The sequence below is a fragment of the Camelina sativa genome, chromosome 5, assembly GCF_030686135.1.
Source record: "Camelina sativa cultivar CO46 ecotype springtype chromosome 5, ASM3068613v1".
Lineage (NCBI taxonomy): Eukaryota > Viridiplantae > Streptophyta > Magnoliopsida > Brassicales > Brassicaceae > Camelina > Camelina sativa.
In genome coordinates this window covers 9914575-9941041 of record NC_141884.1, presented here as the reverse complement: position 1 = coordinate 9941041, position 26467 = coordinate 9914575, and the positions used below count along the sequence as shown (strand labels likewise).

Here is a 26467-nt window from a genome sequence, read left to right as displayed (position 1 = left end):
GAGCATCAGATTCTGACGTTGGGAACAGGGAAATTGTCATGGAGAATGATCCAATGTTGCTCACCACATGATCCCATACATTAAAATCAAGGGATATGCATCAATGGTGTTTACTACTATATAGCTCGTGTCAACATGTTTTCTGAAGAGTATATGATAGTTTGTTTTGATTTTAGGTCTGAGAAGTTTATTATTTTAAAAGTCATGGAGACTTTAAACATGTTGCCCAAACCATGTAGTCGTCGACGTTGGAGAGAGTCATCGGCCGGAGTGATACACTTCCCGGAGGCAAAAAGCTCATGCTTGGTTGCCTTTCTTGTAAGTCCATCCCCATATAGGATAGTGATGATCGTTTGAGATATCACATCACTATGTCTAAGCGGTGACTTTTATAGACAGATCACGATCTTACAAAACAATATAGGGATCCTCCCTATAGCTTTATTGACTTTAAAAACAACACTAAAATAGTACCATTTGCTATAGTTGTTAAAGGTAAGCGGTCCAAACGTCTTCTTTGTTATTTTTTGTTAACTACGTGCCTTATAGTCAACAAAAGTTTAGAATTAAACTAAAAAGTCAATCAAAATTAAAGCTTTATTTCAACATATACAAAGCTGATGTTTTTTTTCACCACTTTTGCAAAGTTCAGGTTTTTATGACATTTTTCCGATAAAAAAATAGAGATAAAGTTATAAATTAGTAAATTTATAAACTTAATTGGAAGAAAAAATGCCAAAAAACATGATTTATTTAATATTTTCCAAAAACATGAATTTTTATCGGTAATATGATTTATTTAATATTTGCCGAATCACCAATATGTGCTAATCTTTAACATGAATGTATAATTTAACACTAACAAACATAGTCTCAAATTTTAAATATATATATATATTATTAATTATATTATATTATAATTGAAAATAATAATATACACCAACTTTTAATGGAGAACATGAATTTATAATTTAACAAGAGAAATTGAATAACGTAACCTCTTGATATTAAAAAAAAAAAACTTTAAATTTTTGTGTTTGTTTGAAAAAAAAAACTTTTCTTTTCTTTATCCTAATAATTGTAACTCTTGATAGTAATTGTTGTTCTATTAAATATATGATAGCTTTATTTTCTCCTATATCTAGTATTTTACAAATATTTACACAATTATTATATGTGATGATAGAAATATTTATATTTATGTTACCTTTATTCATATTTCATTTTGATATTTTTTTTGGTTGTATTTTTTTTCATTTTGTTTTTAATTTATATTTTAGTGTAAATTATTGTTTTTAATAATAATAAAATATTACAAAATATGAGAGAATTAATTGATGTATTAAATTTAGATTTTATGTTATGAACGAAAAGACAAAAGAGAGAAAAACCAACTTTATATAATAAAATATAGATTAGTACATAAAGAAAACTTTAGAACATTGCTTTAGGGTTTAACGCAGTCTCTCCGTCATGAAATCACAGCAGCAACACGTCTCGGAGGATGGTCCTATTGCACTCAACTCACGAGCTTCAAAGTCAGTCAATATATGGTGGAGAAAACTCAGATGCGATCCCAGTTGATCTCATCTTCGAAATACTCTTGAAACTGCCGACGAAATCTATAGCGAGATGTCGTTGTGTATCGAAGCTATGGTCTTCCATACTTCTCCGTACAGATTTCATGGAGTTATTCTTGACCAGATCTACAACTCCCCCGAAACTCTTGTTCTCCAGCCCAAATAACGACGAGTTGTTCTTCTTCACGGCACCGCAGGTCCAAAATCCAGATCAGAACTCTTCTCTTGTATCCCGGCCTTATCACACGAAGCCCCCCTTTGATTGTTGTTCCCCTCGAATTTGTGTTCCTGTTGGCGGTTTGTTCTGTCTTATATATCAGCGGAACTTAGAGGGAGGGAAGGAAATAGTACCAATGATATGCAAACCTAGCACTGGACGACAAGCCTTACCTTTACCCGCATTGAAGACGACAAGGGTTCAGGTGAAAAGCTTTTTTATTTATGATCCCATTGGTAAACTATTCAAGGTATTATTGTCCATGACCTTGCCACGTCATAGAAACGAAGGGAACTGTAAGGAGTGTCAAATTCTGACATTAGGGACTCAAACACTTTCATGGAGAAAGATTGATTGTTGTATACCCCATCGTCCTATATATCGTGGGATATGCATTGATGGCTGTTTGTATTATCAAGCTTTGGTCGATGATCACCGTTCAGGGGTTTCTACAATAGTTTGCTTTGATGTTAGGTCTGAAACGTTTAGATTTGTGAAGAAAGATATAGCAATGTCTAGTGAATCAACTCTGGTTAACTATGAGGGTAGATTAGGTGCACTTCAGTCAGATAGGGGTAATAAAAGAGTTACTAGCCAAACTAGAAGTCTTGAGTTGTGGGTTCTGGTAGACGCTGAGAAAAATGAATGGTCGTATATGACTTGCCCCCGTTGTGGAAGAATATAGTTCCAAAGGCTGAGTTATGTTTTGTTGGATTGACTAGTACAAATGATATTGTGTTGTCCGAACGCTATCCATTTACCATTTTCAATATTTTCTACTACAATCTCGAGAGGCACACAATCATAAAAGTTGAAATCCAAGGAATGGATGTGTACTGCCATCTTAGAGTTCAAACCTATCTAGACCAGGTGGAGGACGTGAAGCTTATGCAATTGTAACGGATCATCGGCTCTTAGTATTCAGTTTTTTTGGATACTATATTTATTCCTTTTTGCACTAATGGTTCATATATATTCATTGAGGAATGGTTGTTCTAAAGTAAGTTTTAGCCTTGTATACTCAGTTTCTTCATGAATAAAGCCACTTTGTGACCTTTGTATTGATGAGTTATATGTTAGTCATCTATAGATCTCCATCTCTCGTGCGCATGTCCCTTGATATATACATTTAAAATCCATCTCTTGTGGCAGATTCAGCAAGGGGATGATAGATAGTCTTGAAGCTGCAGACTCTTTATATACTACTAATCCAAAACAGAGGATTCTAGAATTTGATATTCTGATGCTAGATGAAAGGTGGAAGAGTTTTTAGATTCAAGATATTTCGATGCCAAAAGTAGGACCTGTGAGTTGCATACTTGCATTTTTTAAAAATACTGTTTTTTATCAAAAGTTGAAAACTTCCCGAGAGATTATCGAGATCGTCATAAAATGAAGTTCTATTTTGTGATGATTCATTTACTAATATAAGAAGCTTCGACGAATAAAAACTAGGTTTGAACCCGCGGTACACCGTGGGATGATTTTTAATTTTATTGTGTTTTTAATATATATTTTTTATTGTTAATCTTTAAGTATTAGTAGAAATAATATAATATATTTTGTGATGTATTGACATATTTTGTATTTCATATAATAAAAATACAATAAAAGAAATAATTAAGTTAAAAATTTTAGTGTTGGTTAGTTCAAACCCGTTATGCTAGACCTGTCGCGCAACTGATTTAAAGATTTTTAGCCCCCACAGAAAATTATCCTACTGTAGTATATATAAAATATATTTATTTTTTTATTGAAATATTTAGACCTGCAGTTGCATCCGTCCAATACAATTTACTTTAATTAATAAGTCTAAATGTGGATACTAATTAACATGCGATCCATCGCGGTACAAAACTTTTTGTTTAAAACATAACTTATGATTTCAATGTTATAGTATATTTTAGAAAATAAAAAATGATATATATTTTGCTATTTAATGTCATTTACGTTTTATTTATCTTGAAAACCATTACAATAGAAAAATAACTATATTTTCAAAAGTGGTAACCAATTAAATTTATTAATTATGTAAAATCCTAGTGCTTTGCAAAACAAAAACACAAATTACATGACCCGTTTTTAAAAAAGGGTCTTTTGACATGTTAAAAAAAAATTATCTAAGTACAATATTTTTGGAAACCATATTATTAACTTATTTCAACACTTACAATAATTTTGGTCTAAGAATGAATCATAATACTTGTTATTTAACAATAGTACTTATGTTGTAAAAAAAAAAAAACAATAGTACGTATAATTTAGTTTGTGTATCATAATACTTGTAAGTTTAATTTAAATGCTAATATTTAAATATAGTTTAATTTAGAATTTAAATGGTAAAACAATTAAATATGATCCATCTACAGCCACGACAATTTACGGTGACATTGGTTACATGTTTTTTTTTTTTTCACTGGATTAATATTGACTAAGGATTGAAAGGGTTCCATGGCTTGCAGAAAACCTCGGTCTTGAGAAACCACTATATGTACAATTACCAACAGACTACACCCTATTCTAACCCCCTAAGATACATGTTATAGACTTCTAGTAGTCATGATCTGTCCTTGACACAAAGGATTGAACTGGGGCATGTTATGAGATGACCCGTTTAAGAAGAAGCGGATGTTCACGCCTCGTCACACAGTGTTGTCTTCTCTTCCATTACCTGAATATTTCGTTCGTTTTGCAGAAGCCTGCAACTTCTCAATCACAAGCTGGGCTAAGAACGGAGACACGCATAGCTGCTCTAGTCCACTCTGTGCCTTCTCTTCCTCTACCTGAACCTGCAACATCTCTACCACAAGCTGAGTTAAGAGCAGAGACGCGCAAAGCTACTCTTGTTCACACAATGGTGCCTTCCCATCTTATAATTGAACATTGCATTTTGCAGAAGCCTGCAGTTTCACAGCCACAAACTGAACTGAGAGACCTGGTTGCATTTACTCACGAAACAACTCATGCTCCCGCCGTGAAACCTGAGATCTGTCCTGATTTCACCTCCGTAGACAAACCAGCGATAGTCACAACCAGAAAAGCTTCAGCTCCAAGGAGATCACTGCAAGATTGTAGAGCCATTTCACGTTCATATACTTGAGCATACTTAATTATACAGATAATTAAAAAAACGGGGACTCATATGTTCATATATGTGTCAAAGTTTTAGAGTCGAGATATGGGGGGTGTATTGAACTTGATATTTTAGGAGATTTAGTGAGATTTTAATATTTTAGAATTGTGAGAGATTTGAGTGTAATTTTAGGAGATTTGGTTATTAAATTTGGGATTTTAGGATTTGATGAGATTTGAGTTTTGAGATTTTTGAGATTTGATTATTGAATTTTAGGTGATTTTGATATGTAAAAATAAAATAAAAAGAGCAACTTGGAATGTCATTGATTAATTTACGTAAGCTTCTTTCATACTTTGATTAATTTAAGAAGAAAAATAGACATTGGTCATGTTCTTTTTCCAATCGTTGGTGAAGTAACTGCGACACAAATAAAAGGCCCAAGATGATATGCATTTCGAAAAAATAAAGAGCTGTCACTGTTAACCAAAAAGTGAGGTTCGTAAAAAAATTAATCTAATATGAAGAAACTGCAGCTCTCATGAGATATAAACCGGTTACAATGATGACACTGAACACTATAAATATTCCTCATGAGCATGATGACTACACGATCAAAGAGAAACTCATTTTGCCAATGAGTGTTTAAAGTAGTTGGAAATTAATCAACGATGGTTTGTTTAGCACATCCACAAGAAAATGAAGTTGTTGATCTGTTTTATTCTCTCGTGAAATATTGAATTGTTGACGATATGTAATGCAGCAGCAGCAGAAGAATGAATGTCTCAAGTTGTTACCAACCGTCGCCGACTCGCCGTTGTCGGAAGCTCCGCTGCGGAGGTGGCTGAGACATCTGATTTTGATACATATTGGGTCGGTCTTTTAGTGAAACAGAGCACGCCTTTTCAGGCAGATCCTTCATTGGAGACAATGTTGGTGTTGAATCTTCTTCGGTTATATTGTCGTCGTCTTAATCATCTTCAAGCCGTGACGGTGAAGACTGAGGTGTTTCAAACGGTGTGGTTTGTTTACTTGTAGCTTCGTTTGAGTAAATTGGGTTTGATATGTAGATGAAGTTATCAACAGAAGAAGCCGTGGTTTCTTGAATCAGATCAAGAGAAGCTTGTAAAGATGGTTCATGGTGAAAATGGGTTTTGTTTGGAGTTTGAAGAACGCATGTGCAAAGAGGATTGGATAAAGAATCGATGTTAGATGATGGTGACGGAGAAGGTTCGTTACTTGTGGTAGAGATGGATTGGTTGAGAGTTGTGGTGGTCGTGGCGCCGCCGGCAGTTGAGACCGTAGTAGTGATGGGGAGGCCGAGAGAGTTGTGACGACGCCGGCAGAGTAAGAGAGAGCAGTAGAGAGTTGCACTTATAAAAAAAAAAAATTGCAGTAGATGTTGAACTCCTATTAAAAAGAATATTTTCTTTCAAAATTTCACCATTTAGGGTGGGATTTTGTAAGACATATTTTTTAACTAGAAATATTAGAAAAGTATCCTAAAATCCCATTCTATAGCTTTTTATAAAAAATTGTGATTTTTTGAATAACAGTAGATTTGAGTTGAGATTTATAAATTATTGATTGAATAACAAGAGATTCTAAATGATTTTTATAAATTTCATATTCAATAACATAGGATTTCAAATGATTTTTAAAAATCATCAATTAAATAACAGGAGATTTCAGAATATTCCAAAATCTCTTAAAATATCAAGTTCAATACACCCCCATGGTGTATTTGTGATGATTTTAATCTATGTGGTGATGAGTATATTTATAGGTGGTTCACGTATTAGTGTTTAGGTTAGAGTGTTTAATGATACACTGTGTGCAAGCACAAAATCTTTGATTCTTTTAATTGAAAATCTTTATTCGAATATTAAGGATTGAGTTTAGGGAAGTTTGATTGAGCGATGATTCAGGTAATTGCTGTGGTGATTTAGTTTTGAAGATTTTCTGGATAAATTTTTGAAAATTTGATTGAGCGATGATTCAGGTAATTGTTGTGGTGATTGAGTTTTGAAGATTTTCTGATAATTTCGATTATGTTTCAAACAAATAATCGGAAGGATTTTTTTTTTTTGGATTTCGTAGAGGCCGAAGATAATGGAGTCGAAGCCCAACAACATACAAACCGGGTTATAAGTGAAAGGACGCGGATCCTTGTTTGAACGGGTCGGGTAATGTCGATTGACAATTTCTGACAAAATTACCCCTTTCAATTTCAATAAACACTCTCCTTCATAACTAATTGAGTGGCAATTTTGGAAATTTTTGGCAATTTTTGAATTTGTACTTCTCTATTATATATATAGAGATGTTATATGAGAAATCCATATCATCTATAAAAAAATGAAAATTCAAAAACATTTTTTGGATTATATTTCAAAATTAAAAATTACTCAAACCGGGTAATTGAAATATCTCATTCATATGAAGAAAAGCAAAACATAAACCGGTAGAGTTTCGGCTACCGGTACGGTTCTTGATTTAAATTTTGTTTTATCCAATTGTTGTCTCATTAATAATAGGGAATTTTGCATATACACCCACTTTTCTACAAAGTAATATCACCTACACCCACTTTCAGCTATTGCTATACTTTTTATATGTTTATTAACTATGCTATCCTCTAGCTTAAACTTTATTAACAACAATACATCTAAGATCTTTCTTTCTTCCTCTATTATCTCCATATCTCTAATATTTTCTCTCTCCTTTGCTCACTGTATCAAAACACCAATAGCCTGTAACTTCTTCTCCTTCCATGGCTTCTCTAATTGTCTCTATCTCTTTCTTTCTCTCATTATCAAAATCAACCCTTTCTTCTCCATCCTCTTGTCTCTCTTTTATCTCATACACTTTCATTTTTCAATCATCTTATCCATCCTCTCTTTATCTCTCATCTTCAAACTATAATTAGATTGATGTTTGATTTGAACAATAAGTGAATGATGCTTTCAGATGTAGAAAAGTTTAATTTTGGATTTTAGGTGTTTTTTGGATGTAATTTGGTGGGAGTTAGAGAATTTGCAATTTGGGTTGCTGATTCAGTTATGATTTGTGAAATTAATCTTTTAAAAGAGGAATACTTTCCTCAGGTTAGACTATCAAACTTTGTTTAATAGTAAAACCATATTACCGAATCCATGATACGCAATCCATGTGGTCATAGTTTGGGATTTAGAGTTTAAATGTTTAGGATTTAGGGTTTAAATGCATAGGCCAATAATTTCCTTTTAATTTGAATACATTGATCATATATATCCATGTGGTCATAGTTTGGTGTATACGCTTGGATGTTCATAAAAAAAAAAAAACAAAAATGTTTTAATGTAAACAATAGTAAAACCATATTACCAAATCCATGAAAACACGGCGGCGGCACGACTCTGAGTCTGATGATGCTCTAACCATTTCCCGGCGCCATACACAACCAGAGCCGATCCCAGTTGATCTCATTTTTGATATCCTCTTGAAACTGCCGACAAAATCTATAGCGAGATGTCGCTGCGTATCGAAGCTCTGGCCTCCATACTCCTCCGTCCAGATTTCACAGAGCTGTACTTGACCAGATCTTCAACTCGCCCACAACTTTTGTTCGCCTGCGAAAAAGAAAATGAGCTGTTCTTCTTCACGGCACCGCAATTCCAAAATCCAAATGAGTACTCCTCTCTTGTGTCCGCGAGTTATCAGATGAAGACTCCCTTTCAACGTTTTTGTAATCTCATATATAATAATTTTACTACTTGTCCAACTAATCTTATAATGTAAACCTTGGTTTCAAAGTTAGTAACTCACTAGATTGTGACACGTGTCAATTTTAAAGATTAGAGATTTTATCATGTGTTAAACAAAAACTTTTTTTAACAAATTTTAAAATTAAAAAGATAATTATAAGAAATTAAACATTTAAACAATTTTAATAAATATAAAAATATAGCTCTTATATGTATATAAAAAGATAATACTAATTCTATAACAAAAAAGAATTCAGAAAACTATAAAATTAATATTACTATAATACCATAATTAAATAAATTATACCGTCAATTATTTATCCTAAAAAAAAGGATCGTAGATACATACCTTCATATAAACAAATAAATTGTCTCATAACAAAATAGTTTCTTCAAATAGGCCATATTGAACTTCTTTTTGTGTGAATAAGAGCAGAGTAGTTACTTTTCTTTTTTGTGTTTCTTATATTCTAGCATCTTTATCTCCTTGATATGCGTTTAAAAAAGCTATCTCGTGTGGCACATTCAGCAAGGGGATGGATGATAGATAGTCTTGTTATTTGCAGAATCTTTAATAAATACTAATCCAAAACAGAGATTTCTTAAACTTGATATTCTGATGCTAGATCAAGGTGGAAGAGTTAAGAACAAGAATATTGCTTTTTCAGTTAAAGGTTGCTGCTTGACCTTGGCAAAAGGATGGTTGTGAAACCCTTGTTGCAGAGCTAGTTTTGTACTATTTCGATTGAATCAAGTAGAACCTGCGTTTTATTATCCCAGAGAACACAGAGTCTTACCAAATAGAATGGTTTTGGCTGGTTTTGTGTAGTGTATCTTTCTACTGGTTTTGTGTAGTGTATCTCCTTTTGGCTGGCTTATTTGGATAACTATTTTGTAATTTTCTCTCAGTTTCTATGGATATGTTTTCTATACTTATAGAATTTGTTCAGTACACTCGGGAGCAATTTGAGTTGTCCTAATTAAAGCCTAAACTTTAGGTTTTTAAACATGAATTGGGTGATCGTCTAACTTGATTTCTGACTGTAGCCTCTAAATTTAAGTGGCTTTTTTACAAATTGTATAAAACTCTGTGTGCATACAAACAGTATACTGGAAAGGCCAAGTAATCATACATATCAGCTCACAAAAAAAAAAAAGTGTTTACATCACATATTACACATGAATCATGCACAAAGATTAGCATCTAGAAATGTGAATTAATGTTTTTGTTGATCAAATTACCTCCTTAAACCAAAATCTTGATCCTTTTATAATCCACTACATTAGGCCCGCGTATTAACGCGGATATAAGGAAAATATGTGAAATTTTAAGTTATATTCCAAATATTAATTTTATTTCTTTTGATTTTTTTAAAACTGAATTTATAGTTCACACACTCCATCTTGCAATACAATTTCTCTATATATTACATCAGAATAAAATTAGATTATCCATTCAATCCCAATGAGTAACTTTCAATATTTTCATATCAAAAAAATATGTGCATTGTATCAAATTTACATCTTACTTAATACTAAAAACAACTAAAAATTAATAAAACATAATTCTCAAAGAAAAAACTGAAAATTAATATTATCTCATATTTGAAAAAGTAACAATATCTTAAATATATGTTTTTCATATTTTGGAATCTCATATGTAATAATTTTACTACTTGTCCAACTAATCTTATTATATAAACCTTGTTTTTCAAAGTTAGTAACTCACCAGATCATGACAAGTGTCAATTTTAAAGATTAGAGATTTTATCATGTGTTATACAAAAACTCTTTTTTTAACAAATTTTAAAATTAAAAAGATAATTATAAGAAATTAAACATTTAAACAATTTTAATAAATATAAAAATATTGCTCTTATATGTATATAAAAGATAATACTAATTCTATAACAAAAAAGAATTCAGAAAACTATAAAATTAAAATTACTATAATACCATAAATAAATTATACCGTCAATTATTTATCCTAAAAAAAAGGATCGTAGATACTTACCTTCATATGAACAAATAAATTGTCTCATAACAAAATAGTTTCTTCAAATACACCTAGCCCTGGATATTTGGGTACCCCTTCGGGTTCCGATCGGGTATTTCGGATTTTCGGGTATTTCGGTAAAAGGGTCCTAGACCCATTCGGGTATTTCTAGTATTCGGATCGGATTTCGGATAAACACCCATCGGATTCGGATCGGGTTCGGGTACCGTTCAATACCCGAAATATACTTCAGATTTGGGTACCCGTTCAATATCCGAATTCAAATCTCTCCAACTCTGATATTAAAGGTGAAGAAAATGTATGACATACATGTTTCTAGTGGAAAATATTCTATTTGTTTTGCATTTCTTCTTCTTTGTGTTTTTTTAATATGTAAAAATAATATTTTGGTATCTAGAGTTCATGAGTATGGAATAAAAAAATGCAATTAAGTCTCTACATATTAAGTAAAATTTCTCATATCAAAATTTCTTTTTAAAAAATGAAAGTTGTACATAGTAATATATAAATAGTGGAAGTTTGAGAATTAGTTAAAGATATTAAAGTGGCAAAATGGTTACAGTGCACTCACTTAATGCTTTAGGTCATCGGTTTGAATCCTACAATTGACTATTTTGCACTATGTTTATACATGTTCGGGTTAATTCGGGTACCCGTTCGGATATCGGAAAATATCCGATCGGGTTTGGGTACCCGGTTTCAATAAATCCTAAACCCATTCAGATATTTTAAAATTTTGGATGCGGGTTCGGATCGGGTTCAGGTCGGATTTTCGGGTTCGGGTATTTTGCCCAGGGCTAAATACACCATATTGAACTTCGTTATATTATTAAAACTTTTTTTTATAAAAAATAATTTCGTATAAAGTTGTCTCATTTTTATGAGGATATTTCATATTGTAAAGTAAAGCTATGTGACAATTTTATAAACTATATGATATTTTCTCTTTTTTTTTGGTCAAAATTTAACTACGAGACCAAACTTTTCTTTGAAAAATCATATATATACGCAATTTAGAGCATATATTTGTATATTATGCATATATTCTTTTTTTTCTTGCGATTAGTAAACTTAACTTTAAATTCATCTTCTATTTCTAATTTTCAGGCATAAAATTTTTGAGGAAAAATAATAACCGATTATGAACTTTCAATTAATTTATGATAATGTTAGTATAGTTGTTTAGAAAAAGATAATGTTAGTATAGTTTTATCGGTTATTATTTTTCCTCAAAAATTTTATGCCGGATAGACTTTTGTCCACGTTGGGTGTTACATCAACATGAGGGGGTAATAGCATAGGAAATATGTAAATATTTTATAAACCTAGATATTACTAGTATTCGGTTCTATCACGTTTATGAAACTTGTATGTGTATAAATACTTCTTCTACCCTGTGGAATAAAACAACTTGAACATTCTATTCTATTGTATTTCAAACTTTTTTTTTTAATACTCAGACGAGTCTAGGGTTTCCTCTCCACCAATGTTATCGCGGCGGCTAAGCGTCTCAGACGATCGTCTAACCATTTCTCGACGCAACACTCGATCGATAACTTTAGTAAATGGAAGAGGAAACTCATTGCCAATCCCAATTGACCTTGTTATGGAGATATTCTCGTGGTTGCCGGCAAAATCTATAGCTAGATGTCGTTGCGTGTCGAAGCTCTGGAACGCCGTACTACGCCGCCCAGATTTCACGGAGTTGTACTTGACAAGATCTTTTTCTCGCCCTTAGAAAACGAGGACGGGTTCATCTTCTTCTCCTCACCTCATCCTCAAAATCCTGTTGAGGAGAACTCGTCGTTGTTTGCTGTAGCCGCCAATCGTTTAACCGATTCCCTCAGATTATGTGAAATCGTTGGTATTAGTAACGGCTTCGTCTTTCTTTGAGGTAACATGATCTTAGAGGGAAGGAAAAAGCGAGTGTCGGTGTCGTTGCTATTTAACCCCAGCACCGGTCAATCGTTACCTTTACCGCGGTTGAAGACGAAGAGCAACATGATTACTTTTATGTGGTATGATCCGGTTATGAAACAGTTAAAGGTATTGTTAGATGAAGGATGTGGAGATTATGATAAGTATCAAATTCTGACACTCGAAATTGGAAAACCATTGTGGAGAATGGTCGAATGTTCTATACCTCATTTACCCGTAACTGGAGGGATATGCATCAATTGTGTTTTCTACTATCTAGGTTCGGCCGACAGGTCTTCTGATGAATCGATGCTAGTTTGTTTTGATTTTAGTTCTGAGAAGTTCAGCTTTCTGAACCTCAGTGGACCGATGGAAGATGCAACAACTCTTATGAATTACAACGGCAAATTAGGTTTGCGTATGTCTGACTATTTTTTTTTTTTTTTTTTTGACAACAATAGAATCAGCTCAAAAGAGCCAATTTGGAGGAAAAGAGTTCACAAACAAAACATGTTGCGGTGACAGTTGCGCTTGGCGTGCCAGAGAATCCGCTTTGACATTCGCATTACGGGGAACCAGAGATAGAGGGAAGGAAGAGAACTCCGCTTGATCTATCTTGATGTCGTCGAGGTAGGGTGTGAAAGCCGGCCATTCATGAGGAGAAGACACCATCTTCACCAAATCAGAACAGTCCGTATAAAAAACCACGTCCCGGTAATCATGTCCAATCATGCAACGCATAGCCCAAATGAGAGCTTCTATTTCAGCAAGGAGTGGAGACAAATGATGAGGACATCAATAGTAAACTTCCGGAAGAACCCGTTCTGCCATTTCCCGAAGAACCCGTTCTACCATTTCCTGAAGAACCCGTTCTACCATTTCCTGAAGAACCCGTTCTGCCAACAATGATACACAAACCTATGACAAGGCTGGGAGCAAGAACCTTAAGGGAAAAATTCAACAAGTCCATTGCAAGTCTGATTACTCTCATTGAACTAGAAGATTCCAAAGAAAAGACTCCACAAGCATCATTTTTGCCAGTTCTACAAGGAATTAAAGAACCCGTTCTTTTCATCATTTTCGAAGCAATCAATGAAGGGTTGGAGCGTGCATGAGAGCTATTATCAAGGTAAGTGTTTGAATTCAAATAATAAATGGTCATTCTTTTCTTGTTTGCAGGAATCGACCGTTGGGTCTTTATGAGTCTTTTATTTATTTAAGTCCTAAAATCGAGTCTGTTGTTTTTGCAAGTTTAGTCCTTTTATTTGTAATAAATTTTGACCTAGAAGGTCCCCTGCTGCTGGACCATTATATAAGGTCTCTTCTCAGCATTGTAACCTTTCAAGTTTAATGAAATAAAATGAGAGTTTTCTTAGGTTATCTTCTGAGATAGAAGCAACCACCCTTTTCTCCTTCTTCTTGTGTGTGAATCCTTGAAGACTCAGATTTGACTTATCATAGATCTTTTCACAGATCTGTGTGGCGTCCCTCAATCCACCCATCTATCCTTTCATCTTCCACTGCTACCGAATAGACAGAACAGTGTTTTCAACCATTTGTCTATTCTCCATCTCTTCACTGCGTTCCATCTATCATCCACCGAATAGGCAGAACAGTGTTATCAACTATTTGCCTATTTCCATCTATCCATGTGGGTTCCCTCATCTGGGTTCCTATATCATCTCGTATCAGAGCTAAACGCTCCAAATCAGGTTTTATCTATCCTTTTGTTTCAGTTTGCTTTCCTTTGTTTGTTTCATTTTGTGTCTGTTTCAGTTCATTTTGTTTCAGTTCGTTTTTCACTTTTAGATCTGTTATTTTCGAGTGTCTTTGTTCTATTTTGACTGGTCATCTTCTTAAAAAAAAAAAAAAATTCGTTCAGATCTATTCAGATCTGTTTATTAGATCTGTTAGTTTTTGGACCTTTCGACTTCCTGTGCACTTGATCTCTTTTTCTTACTCTTACAGAAACGATTTGAACTATGGGAGAACAAGGAGGAGAAGTGAACATGGCTGAGATGCTTGCAGCTATTCAAACCCAACTCCAAACGCTTTGTGATCGCATGACACGAATTAAACAACCCCCACCTGCACCAAGAGCACCAGTTCGTAACTTGCCAAGAGGAAACCATGAGGTTGATAATGGAGATCAGTCTGATTCAGAGAAGAATATCAAGATCTTAATCAACACCAAAGGCCAAGGAGACACTACCAACAAGGTAGAGGACGCGATGAGGGCAACATAAGAGAAGGAGGCTATGATCTTAAGCTCAATCCGCCGACATTTGCTGGAAAGGTTAATCCTGAAGCTTACATTGACTGGGAAAGACGTATGGAGCATATCTTTGGCTACTACAACTATTCTGAACAGAGAAAGGTATCCCTAGCTGCTGCTCAACTTACCGACAATGCCTTAGCTTGGTGGGATAGAGATGTATCTGAGAGGAGGAGGCACAGACATATACCAATCACTACTTGGGATGATATGAGGTTTCAGCTAAAAAAGAGATATGTCCCAGCTTATTACCACTGGGAGCTACAAAAGAAGTTCTGCAAGCTCTCACAAGGAAGCAAATCTGTTGAGGAATACTTTGAAGAGTTTGAATCTCTTAAAAACATATTGGAGGTAGAAGAGTCTGAGGAGAACTTGATGGCACAGTTTCTAGATGGTCTTCATGATCGGATTGCTAGAAAGGTGGAAAGATAAACATATCATGATCTTGAAGAGTTGTTGCATCTAGCAGTCCAAGCTGAACAACACATCAAAAGGAAGGCAGCTGCTACTAACCGCAGTAAGACTCCATGGACACCACCACCTCAAAAACCTTTAGACAAGGGAAAATCTCTTGATGTGGACCAGAGATTTAAAAGAGCTGCACCTGAGGCATCAAAAGTAACCAAACCAGAGCAAGGTAAGCCTACTAACCAAAGAGCTCGTAATATTACTTGTTTTAAATGTCAGGGAAAAGGACACTATGCAAGGGACTGCCCAAACCAGCGAGTAATGATCCTTAAAGCCAATGGAGAGTATGAATCAAAAGATGAGGAAGAAGAACGTGTTGAATCTGAGGAGGATATTGTGGACTATCCAGAGATGGGAGAGCTTCTAGTCATAAGGAGGGCTCTTAGCACTCTTTTTGATCCTGAAACAATTCAAAGAGAAAATATCTTCCACTCTCGCTGGTCAATAAACTCTAAGGTATGTAGCTTAATCATTGATGTGGTTCATGTACTAATGTAGCCAGCAAGTATTTGGTTGATAAGCTAGGTCTCCAAAAGACAAAGCATCCCCATCCATATCGACTTAAGTGGCTCAATGATGAGGCTGAACTAAGGATCTCCGAGCAAGTCACCATACCATTTACCATAGGCAAATATTCAGATCAAGTTGTGTGTGATGTGGTTCCTATGCAAGCTGGACACCTTCTTCTAGGACGGCCATGGCAATTTGATAAGGAGACTTTACACAATGGCCAAACCAACTACTACACCTTCTCACACAACAACAAGAAGCATACTCTAGCTCCACTCACCCCTCAAGAAGTGCATGAAATGCAACAAACAATGTCAAAGGGAGCTAAGGGCATCTCCAACCCATCTCTATATTTGCTTTTTAACTCTATTTTAGAGTAAAATCTACTCCAACCCATCTCTATTTCTACCTCTATAATAGAGATCTCTATTTTTTCCTCTTTTTTTTTTTTGTCAACCTCACATTAAGCTAAAATAAAACTCCTCGATTGGTTACCCAATCTGGAGGGAAATTGTTTACAAAAGATGTTTCTGATAAAAGCACTCTAGAAGATCGAGCTAAGCAATCAGCCTTCATATTGGACGTCCTGGGGATCTTGATCAGGGAAAAGGGGGGCAAGGAAGCACTAAGCATCTGGAACTCCTCAAGAAGCGTTGAGAAAATCGGCCACTCCTCCGGAGCTTGCATCATCGCTAATAACTCTGTAGAATCCGTCTCGAATCTTCGGCAATCAATTCCTCTAGAACGAATACACTCCATCGCCCATAATAAAGCTTCTAGCTCTGAATGAAGTGGGGAAACACTGCGACGTTGACACCTGGCACCCATTACCAAGGTCAGATGTTCACTATCACCACACCACCATCCTAACCCTGAATGATGTTCTGTGGCTTTCCACGAGCCATCAACCTGACAATAAATTGATAGCTCTAGCGTACTCGAGGACTCTTTTAAAACGGGTCCCGCCCTTACGGCTACCTGGGCTTCCTCCCACCATAATAGATCACGTAAAGCCTGATCGATAATATCAGTTGGCTCTGATTGTAACCCTTGAAAGACTTTATTATTCCTATCCTTCCATAAGAACCAGACCAGCCACGGAATCGAACTATGTGTAACGCCTGAAGCCAAATGGGCTAAACCTTTTCCATATATAAAATCTAAATTGGAATAGATTGAACCAAGAGGGAACTTGTCCATATTAGATCCAGCAAAAATCCTCTCCCAAACCCGACGAGAATGAAGGCATTGAAATAAGGTATGATTAATCGACTCTTCCTCCATTTCACATCTCTTGCATACCGTATCACAATTAACTCCCCGGGAGGCTAACCGCACCATCACCGGAAGAGAACCCGATGCGATCTGCCAAAAGAAATGTTTTATTTTAGGTGGAACCGGGAGGTCCCAAGCCTTAGCCTTCAGAGCATTAAAATTGGGACCATACTCAATTTCAGCTTTCATATCTTGGGCTACCTTATACCCTGATTTAACCGAATACCGACCAGAATGTGAATAATGCCACACCAAACGATCAGGTCTATAAGATTTGCTAATAGGCAAACTAAGAATAGTTTGAATATCCTCCGGATCCATATATTCTTGTAATATAGGGAGGTACCAATCTTTAGTCTGTGGGTTAATCAAATGATTTACCATTAAATTTGGATGAAGGTGCCGTCCCCTACCATTTGCAGGTCGAGGATGCTGGTCCGGGATCCACGGATCACGCCAGACCGAAATGTTAATACCCGAGCCAACCGACCATCGGGCTCCTTTCTCCACTAGGGATTTAGTTGAGAAAATGCTTCTCCACCCAAATGAGGGAGAGTATGGTTTTGTAGCCATTAACGGATGTTTGTTCCTGAAATATCGACCCCTAAAAACTTGAGCAAATAAAGAATTCGGAAACTGTATTAAACGCCAATACTGTTTAGCCAATAACGCATCATTAAAAGTTTCCAAATCTCGAAATCCCAAACCTCCCTCTGATTTATCCTTACAAATTTTATCCCAAGCCACCCAGTGGAGCCCCCGATCTTTCCCTTCAGAACTCCACCAGAAATTTGAAATTGCACTCGTCAATTTAGATGTTAAACCTTGAGGAAGTTTGAAACATGACATTACATGCGTGGGCAGGGCCAAAGCAACCGACTTTATTAAAACCTCCTTCCCACCCTTAGATAAAAATTTTGCATTCCAGCCATTTACCCGTCATTCAACCGATCGCGAACGTAACCGAAAACTTGAGCTTTCGATCCTCCAAGACTCTCAGGGATCCCCAAATAGGAGCCCAAACCCCCCTCCTTGGAAATGCCAATGACGGACTTAACCTTTTCCTTGACCTCTGAAGGCACTTTTTTACCGAACATAATAGAGGATTTATCCAGGTTTACCTCTTGGCCTGACGCTTTACCATAGTTACCAATGATATCCATCACCGTTGAACATTGTTCCTCATCTGCTTTACAAAAAAATAAACTATCATCCGCAAACAACAGATGAGAAATAGGAGGAGAATCTCGGGCAATCTTGACGCCCGATATTTTTTCCTCCCTCTCTGCCTTTTTTATATTAGCTATCAACACCTCTGTACAAAGAATAAACAGATAAGGGGATAAAGGATCCCCCTGTCGCAGTCCCCGTTTTGGCAGTATGGAGCCGCGTGGTTGACCATTAAGCAACACTTGATAGGAAACCGAACTCACACACCACATTATCCAAGAAATCCATCTGGAATCGAAGCCTAGCCTCAATAAAACCGCCTTTAAAAAGTCCCATTCAACTCGGTCATAGGCCTTGCTCATATCCGTTTTGAAAGCCAAAAATTCCGAACTACACATCCTATTGGTCTGTAAACCATGGAACATCTCTTGTGCCACCAGAATATTATCTGTAATTAACCGTCCAGAAACAAAGGCCGATTGTGTTTCAGAAATAATCGAGGGCAAAATCTTTTTTAACCGGAAGCAAAGAATCTTCGATATGATTTTATAACTCACATTACACAAACTAATAGGCCTGAACTCTGCCATTCTTTTAGGCACTTCAACCTTTGGGATCAGACAAATATTAGTTTCATTAATTCTTGGATCAAACTGTCCAGTCCGAAAGAAATCTCTGACTAGAACAATCAGATCCCCTTTAAGGCTCGCCCAAAACCTCTGAAAGAAAAGTGCGGTCATCCCATCCGGTCCCAGGGTTTTCTCCGGGTGCATCGCAAATAAAGCCTTACGAACTTCCATCTCCGATATATCCTTAGTTAGCTCCCTATTCATACGCTCAGTAACAAAAGGATTGACCGCTTGTACCATCTCTGAAATAATCTGAAATAATCTGACGCAATCCTCTCCATACCCTCAGTCGATTCAACCCAAACATCCTCTGAATCAAACAGCCCCACAATCTTATTCCTAGCTCTCCTCTGTTTAGTAGAAGCATGAAAGAAACTCGTATTCTTATCCCCAACCCGCAACCAAAATTTCCTGCTTTTCTGTTGCCAATACAATTCCTCATCGTGGTAGGCATCCTTTAGCTTCTTCTCAATAATACGGATTTCCGCTTGCGAAATAGCATCATCTTTTTTAGCATCCTCTAAAGCCGTCTTTAGGGAAGATATAAGAGTGTTACTATTCGGAACATTCTGCTTCCTCCACCATGAAATAGAATTCCTACAGTTTTTAATTTTATCTACAAACACCGGTGTTCTGAAATTTCTAGTACGATTCCACCCCGATTCCACGGCTCCGGAAAACCCCTCTTTCCCCATCCACCACTTATCAAAACGGAATTGACGAAACCGCCGAACCCCAGATTTCGCACAAGAGGCTAATATAGGACGATGATCCGAACCTATCATTTCCAGATAATCTACTCGCGAACAAGGGAACAGCGCATGCCAATCTTCATTCCCTAGAGCGCGATCCAACCTACAACGGACCACCTGGTTATTGCAACGATTACCTCGCCAAGAAAGAAAATCCCCATAACACGGGAATTCTAACATTCCACACTCTCGAATCATCGAAATAAATGGAAGGAAGGAAGAAACCGATCTTAACGCACCTCCCGATTTTTCATGATTACCAATTAATTCATTAAAATCACCTATCATAAACCAAGGATTCTGCCGAACAGCACCAATTTCTATTAATTTGTCCCAAACCACCTGTCTACACCCCGGCACAGGATCACCATAAACGAAAGAAATAAAAAAGATTTGAGACCCTAAAAAAGCTTGAACATCTATTAACCGGTCACAAGCAGAAATAACTTCAAGTTTTATATTATTGTTATAGAAAATAGCCAAACCACCGCTAGACTCACAGGGTTCGACCGTATACAAATGATGATAACGGAAATTATTCTGAAACTTTTTTAAATAAGAAAAACATCATTTTGTTTCTGATAAAAATAAAATATCCGGTTTATTCTGCTTCCATAAATCCTTCAGATAGTTCTCTGTTAGATCTGCACCAATGCCCTGACAGTTCCAACTCAAGATCTTCACGTTTGAGCCGGCGGTTTCGGGAGAGCCACCATCCCTTTCTTCTGCTTGCGGGTTCCTCCTCCCTTGCTGCCACCCTCTGACTTTTGTTGAGTTGACCGGACAGTACCTGTATTCTTACCAGCGTCACCTGCAGATTTCAATAACAGAGCTTTAGCTAATAGCCGTTTACCCGGCGAAGCAATAGCTACAACATGTCTTTTATTCCCCCTAGCACCACTATAACCAGAAAAACTACCTTTCTTAGCCTTAATGACCTCAGTATTTCCCAACTTAAAAGATTTCATAGCCTTATTAACCTGCCCCAAATCATCAACTAGATAAGAAGAGTTAGAGATAGTACCTTGTGGAGCAACGTTCTCGGGATCTGACATACCCTTCTCCTGATCCGACTGAGCACCATCGTCATCAACACCAGTATCCTCTTCATGTTCTGAAGCCTCACCCTCATGATATTCCCCATCTTCGAGTAAGTCATCGGAACTCACTGAAAACCCAGCCTCATTGTCTCCACCATTCGTTCCCTTAACTTCCTCCATTAGAGAATCCTCATCCCGATCCACCAAATCATTAACTGAAGGGATAACCGGCTCATGAACAGCAGTAGCCTGCAAATCAAGCTTCTGCTTCGCCTGATACAAAAGTTTTGGCCAGGCAGGTCCATTCCCCTTTCTAGTAGGTTGCGAACGGGACTGTTGAACCAGAAAAGTACCAGCACCCTCCCTAGACTCTGCATTTCTCCCATGACTCCTCTGAATCCAAAATCCAACTGATTCTTTGCTTGAAATCTAAGCCCATTCTTTGAGCTTTCACCATTACGCCCCAGCTGATGATCTCTGTCACGGTAAGACTCTGAATTAAAATCCAGAGAACGTTTAGCAAACTTCCTTGGCTTCTCCCAACCACCCTCAAAATGTTGAACCTTCGGTTTGAGCAAGGGTTGATTCCACGAACCTCCCCTCCTATCATCGACTTCCCCCTGACCCCGACCCCCTTCACTTTTACTTACCTCTGGACATACCTTAGCATCATGAGTTAACCTCAAGCAATGGCTACAGTAGCCAAGCAACTTCTCATACTCTAACGAGGCCACCACCTCATCACCAGTATTAAAAGGGACCAGTAGATGAAAAATGAGAGGATTAAACCCATTGATCGTGACAAGTAAACTACCAGATTCCTCATCTACCTCTCGAAGGATCCCAACCTTCTTCCTAATTGCCTGAAGGGTTGCAACCTCCCAAAAATGCATTGGTATCCCCGAGACTTTAACCCAAAAAGTAATGGCTGAAGGATAAGTATCAGAAATAATAGGCTCCCAACGAACCAACGACAACATCCAGTTATCAAAGTGATAAGGACCATTCCTTAGCACTCCTTGGAGATCATCCTCTGTCTCAAAATTGAACTGGAAAGTGTCCCGACCCAAGTCAGCACCTTCAACCCTCTCCTCGAGCTTCCAGATCTTTGGCAAATTCGCGACCAGGGATTCCATTCGCTGGACCGTTGGATTCATCAATCTCCCAATGAGAGTGAGAGAAAATTGTTGGATACGATGTGCCATAACGGAATCTGAAATCTTGACCGTTTCTGTTCGAACCAAGGCAGCTTTACCTTTGTTGAGATTCAGTTGAGCCATGTTAACCCTGCCAATAACCGAAACACGATGAAACCCTTGAGACAAAAAAGAATAACTCAAAGAGAACAACGTAAAAACAAAAGACTCTCGAGAGGAAAATGCTTCTCCGAGATTGAATGAAAAAAGCGAGATGAGGAACCATGACACCATCAGGAACCAAATAAATACCCATAACACAGAAAGAAAGAGCACAATCTCCATTAATCCACAAACCCGTAAACCAGCTGTAGAATCCCTAAACAAAAGTCTAAGGAATATTTGCTTACCCGATAGAACCTGAACCCAAATCTCCCACTTTCCTTTTTCACACCCAAATCCCCTAACACATCCATAGACAAGTCTCGAGGAATCCAAAACCGTATCCCAGCAAAACGGATTTATCGCTATCAGTATGAACAGCCAATCCTCTGACCCGAATCCCTGAGAGACAAAATCCCTCACTCCCCAAGTTCCAGCTAACTGACCCATCGACAAAATCTGAAACGAAATCTCCCTCTTTCCATTTCCACACCCGAATCCTCCATCATAACCATCAACGGAGCCCACCATAACCATAACCAAATCCAACCAAATCGGATCCGTCATCTTATGTGATAACAGCCAATGATCCGATCCATATCCCTGAAGAGCGAGATCCCTCCCTCCCCAAATCCCATGAATATCTTCCACCCAATCCCGATATATCACCATTAAAGACGCTAAAGATCGCCTCTCCCCATCAAGCCGCTCCCGAAATCCAAAAGGAAACCCCAAAAATCCATCTCGATACCCGCCGCCGTGAACCATTCAGCTCTAAAACCTAATCGCATACGCCATCGCCAAAAGTTTTTTGTCTACGGTTCCTCTATTTTTTCCTCTATATATAGAGGAACTCTATTTTTTCCTCTATAATAGAGTTGAACTTTTTTATTTATAAAATGGTCCTTGAACTTTTAACACTTTTATATTTATGATCAAAATAAATAAATTATATATTTAATGGTCCTTAAACTTTTAACACTTTTATTATTTTATATGATGCAATGTATTTCTTTTAATAAATTTGATATTTAAATAATATTTATGAATGTTAAAAATTTAAATAATATCATAATTTTATGAAAGTTTCATAAATACTAAAATAAATGGGTTAGCTTGCAACTTTTATAAGTAAAAGATATTAATAATAAAATTAAAAAGGAATCTCCATGGAATATTCTTTTTTAGAGGAAAAAATAGAGGTATCCATTGGAGCAAAAGTCACTTCTATTAGAGAGTTCCTCTATTTTAGAGGTAAAAATAGGGAAAACCATTGGAGATTGTCTAAGTCAAACAAAACCAATCTTTACATAACACCTTCTACTGTTTTGAAATCAATTAATTCACAGGACAAGGTGCTACTAATGATCTTTAAGGAAGGTTTGTTTTCAGGTCAAGAGGAGAAAGACTTACCACCATAAGTGCTTGAATTACTAGGAAGGTTTAAAGAGGTCTTTCCTGAGGAGATACCACCTGGACTACCGCCTATAAGAGGAATCGAACATCAAATTGATCTAGTTCCCGGAGCACCATTGCCTAACAGACCAGCCTACCACGTAAACCCTGAAGAAGCAAAGGAGCTGGAAAAGCAAGTTCGTGATCTAATGTCAAAGGGCTACATTCGTGAAAGCCTAAGCCCTTGTGCTGTACCGGTTCTTCTAGTGCCTAAGAAAAATGGAACTTGGAGAATGTGTGTAGACTGCAGAGCAATCAACAACATCACTGTCAAATATAGACATCCCATTCCCAGGCTTGATGACATGCTAGATGAGCTTAATGGAGCTACTGTCTTTTCTAAAATTGATCTAAGGAGTGGTTATCATCAAGTCAGAATGAAAGAAGGTGATGAATGGAAAACGGCTTTCAAGACAAAACAAGGATTATATGAGTGGTTAGTCATGCCATTTGGACTCGCCAATGCCCCAAGCACCTTCATGAGGTTAATGAACCAGGTCCTAAGGGAGTACATCTGTAAGTTTGTCGTTGTTTATTTTGATGATATCTTGATTTATAGCACAAGTCTTGCAGATCACATAAAGCATCTTGAAATGGTGATAAAAGCGCTTAAGGCTGAACATCTCTATGCTAATCTTAAGAAATGCACGTTTTGCACTGATCAAGTTGTGTTTCTAGGATTTGTTGTGAGTTCTCAGGGACTAAAGGTCGATGAGGAAAAGATCAAGGCTATACAAAACTGGCCAAATCCAACAACCATTGGACATGTTAGGAGCTTCCATGGGCTGGCTAGCTTCTATAGGAGATTTGTGAAGGATTTTAGTACCATTGCTGCACCCTTGACATCAGTGATTAAAAAGAATGTGGAATTCAAATGGGGTCAAGCAAAAGAGGATGCATTCAAACTGCTCAAAGACAGCCTAACAAATGCACCTGTTTTGGTACTTCCTAACTTTGATAAAATGTTTGAAATTGAATGTGATGCTTCTGGTACAGGAATAGGTGTTGTTCTAACTCAAGGAGAAAAACCAGTAGCATACTTCAGTGAGAAACTCAGTGGAGCTGCACTTAATTATCCAACATATGATAAAGAACTCTACGCTTTGGTAAGATCTCTAGAAACTTGGCAACATTATTTGTTATCCAAAGAGTTTGTTATTCATACAGATCATGAGACACTCAAGCACCTAAGAGGACAAACTACACTTAAGAAGAGACATGCAAGGTGGCTTGAATTTGTGGAGACATTTCCATATGCGATTAAGTACAAGAAGGGCAAAGAGAACATTGTAGCTGATGCTTTATCAAGGAGACATGCTTTGATCACTACAATGGAGGCTAAAGTCATGGGATTTGATCATATCAAAGGTTTATATGAGGAGGATCCAGATTTCAAAGAAGCCTTTAAGGAAACAAGCAAATCCGCTTATGGGTCATACTACCAACATGATGGATTTCTCTTCAAGGACAAAAGACTGTGCATTCCTCAAGGATCCATGAGAGAGCTGCTAATAGGAGAAGCACATAGAGGAGGACTTATGGAACATTTCTTTTGGCCGCATTTGAAAAGAGATGTGGAAAGGTTCTGCGCAAAGTGCATCACTTGCTTGAAAGCAAAATCCAGGTCACATACTTATGGTTTATATATGCCTTTGCCTATTCCTAACCTACCATGGGTAGATATTTCTATGGATTTTGTTTTAGGGCTACCTAAGATCAACAACCAAGATTCTATCTTTGTTGTGGTGGACCGGTTCTCTAAAATGGCGCATTTCATTCCATGTAACAAGACAAATGATGCTACTCAAACTGCTGAAATCTTTTTCAAAGAAGTTGTGCGTTTACATGGAATCCCAAGGACCATTGTTCCAGATCGAGACACCAAATTTCTCAGCCACTTTTGGAAGACTTTGTGGAAAAAGCTAGGAACTAAGCTACTCTTCTCCACCACTTGTCATCCTCAAACTGATGGCCAAACTGAGGTAGTTAATTGTACTCTCTCCACTCTTTTGAGAGCTACGGTGGGTAAAAATCTCCGAAATTGGTTATCTTGTTTACCCTATATTGAATTTGCTTATAATCAGGCTAAGCATTCTGGTACCAAAAACTCTCCATTTGAAGTTGTCTATGGTTTTAATCCTCTAACCCCATTAGACATCACACCTCTGCCCCCAAGCTGTTTATTCTAGTGCAGAAGGAGTCACCAAAGCTGATTTTGTGAAGAAACTCCACCAAAAGGTTAAAGAGAATCTTGAGAAGAAGAGCGCAAAGAACAAAGAGCATGCGGATAAGCACCGCAAGGAGCTGACGTTACCTGGAGATTGGGTCTGGGTACACATGAGAAAAGAGAGATTTCCCAAGGAGAGAAAGTCCAAGCTGTCACCAAGAGGAGATGGACCATTTTGGGTCTTAGAGAAAATCAATGACAATGCCTACAAGATTGAGCTGCCAGGTGAGTTGAACATTTCTCCTACCTTTAATGTTGCTGATTTATCTCCTTTCCATGCAGATGAAATAGTTCTGCAGACAGAACTTTCTCAAGAGGGAGGGAATCATGAGGACATCAATAGTAAACTTCCGGAAGAACCTGTTCTGCCATTTCCCGAAGAACCCGTTCTACCATTTCCTGAAGAACCCGTTCTACCATTTCCTGAAGAACCCGTTCTACCATTTCCTGAAGAACCCGTTCTGCCAACAATGATACACAAACCTATGACAAGGCTGGGAGCAAGAACCTTAAGGGAACAATTCAACAAGTCCATTGCAAGTCTGATTACTCTCACTGAACTAGAAGATTTCAAAGAGAAGACTCCACAAGCATCATTTTTGCCAATTCTACAAGGAATTAAAGAACCCGTTCTTTTCATCATTTCCGAAGCAATCAATGAAGGGCTGGAGCGTGCATGAGAGCTATTATCAAGGTAAGTGTTTGAATTCAAATAATAAATGGTCGTTCTTTTCTTGTTTGCAGGAATCGACCGTTGGGTCTTTATGAGTCTTTTATTTATTTAAGTCCTAAAATCGAGTCTGTTGTTTTTGCAAGTT

The 26467-nt window shown here is 37.0% G+C and overlaps 1 long non-coding RNA gene and 2 pseudogenes across 1 annotated transcript; 2 read left to right on the top strand and 1 right to left on the bottom strand.

Annotated features, from left to right (window-relative positions):
- Positions 1-1473: 1473 nt before the first annotated feature.
- LOC147943488 (F-box protein DOR pseudogene) lies at positions 1474-2852 on the top strand (annotated as a pseudogene).
- A 2500-nt stretch (positions 2853-5352) lies between these two features.
- On the bottom strand, positions 5353-6607 carry LOC147943487 (uncharacterized; annotated as a pseudogene).
- On the top strand, positions 6607-7243 carry LOC147943486 (uncharacterized). Its single transcript, XR_015598152.1, has 2 exons — positions 6607-6872; positions 6971-7243. It is a non-coding gene; the product is annotated as an uncharacterized LOC147943486 (long non-coding RNA).
- Positions 7244-26467: the final 19224 nt, after the last annotated feature.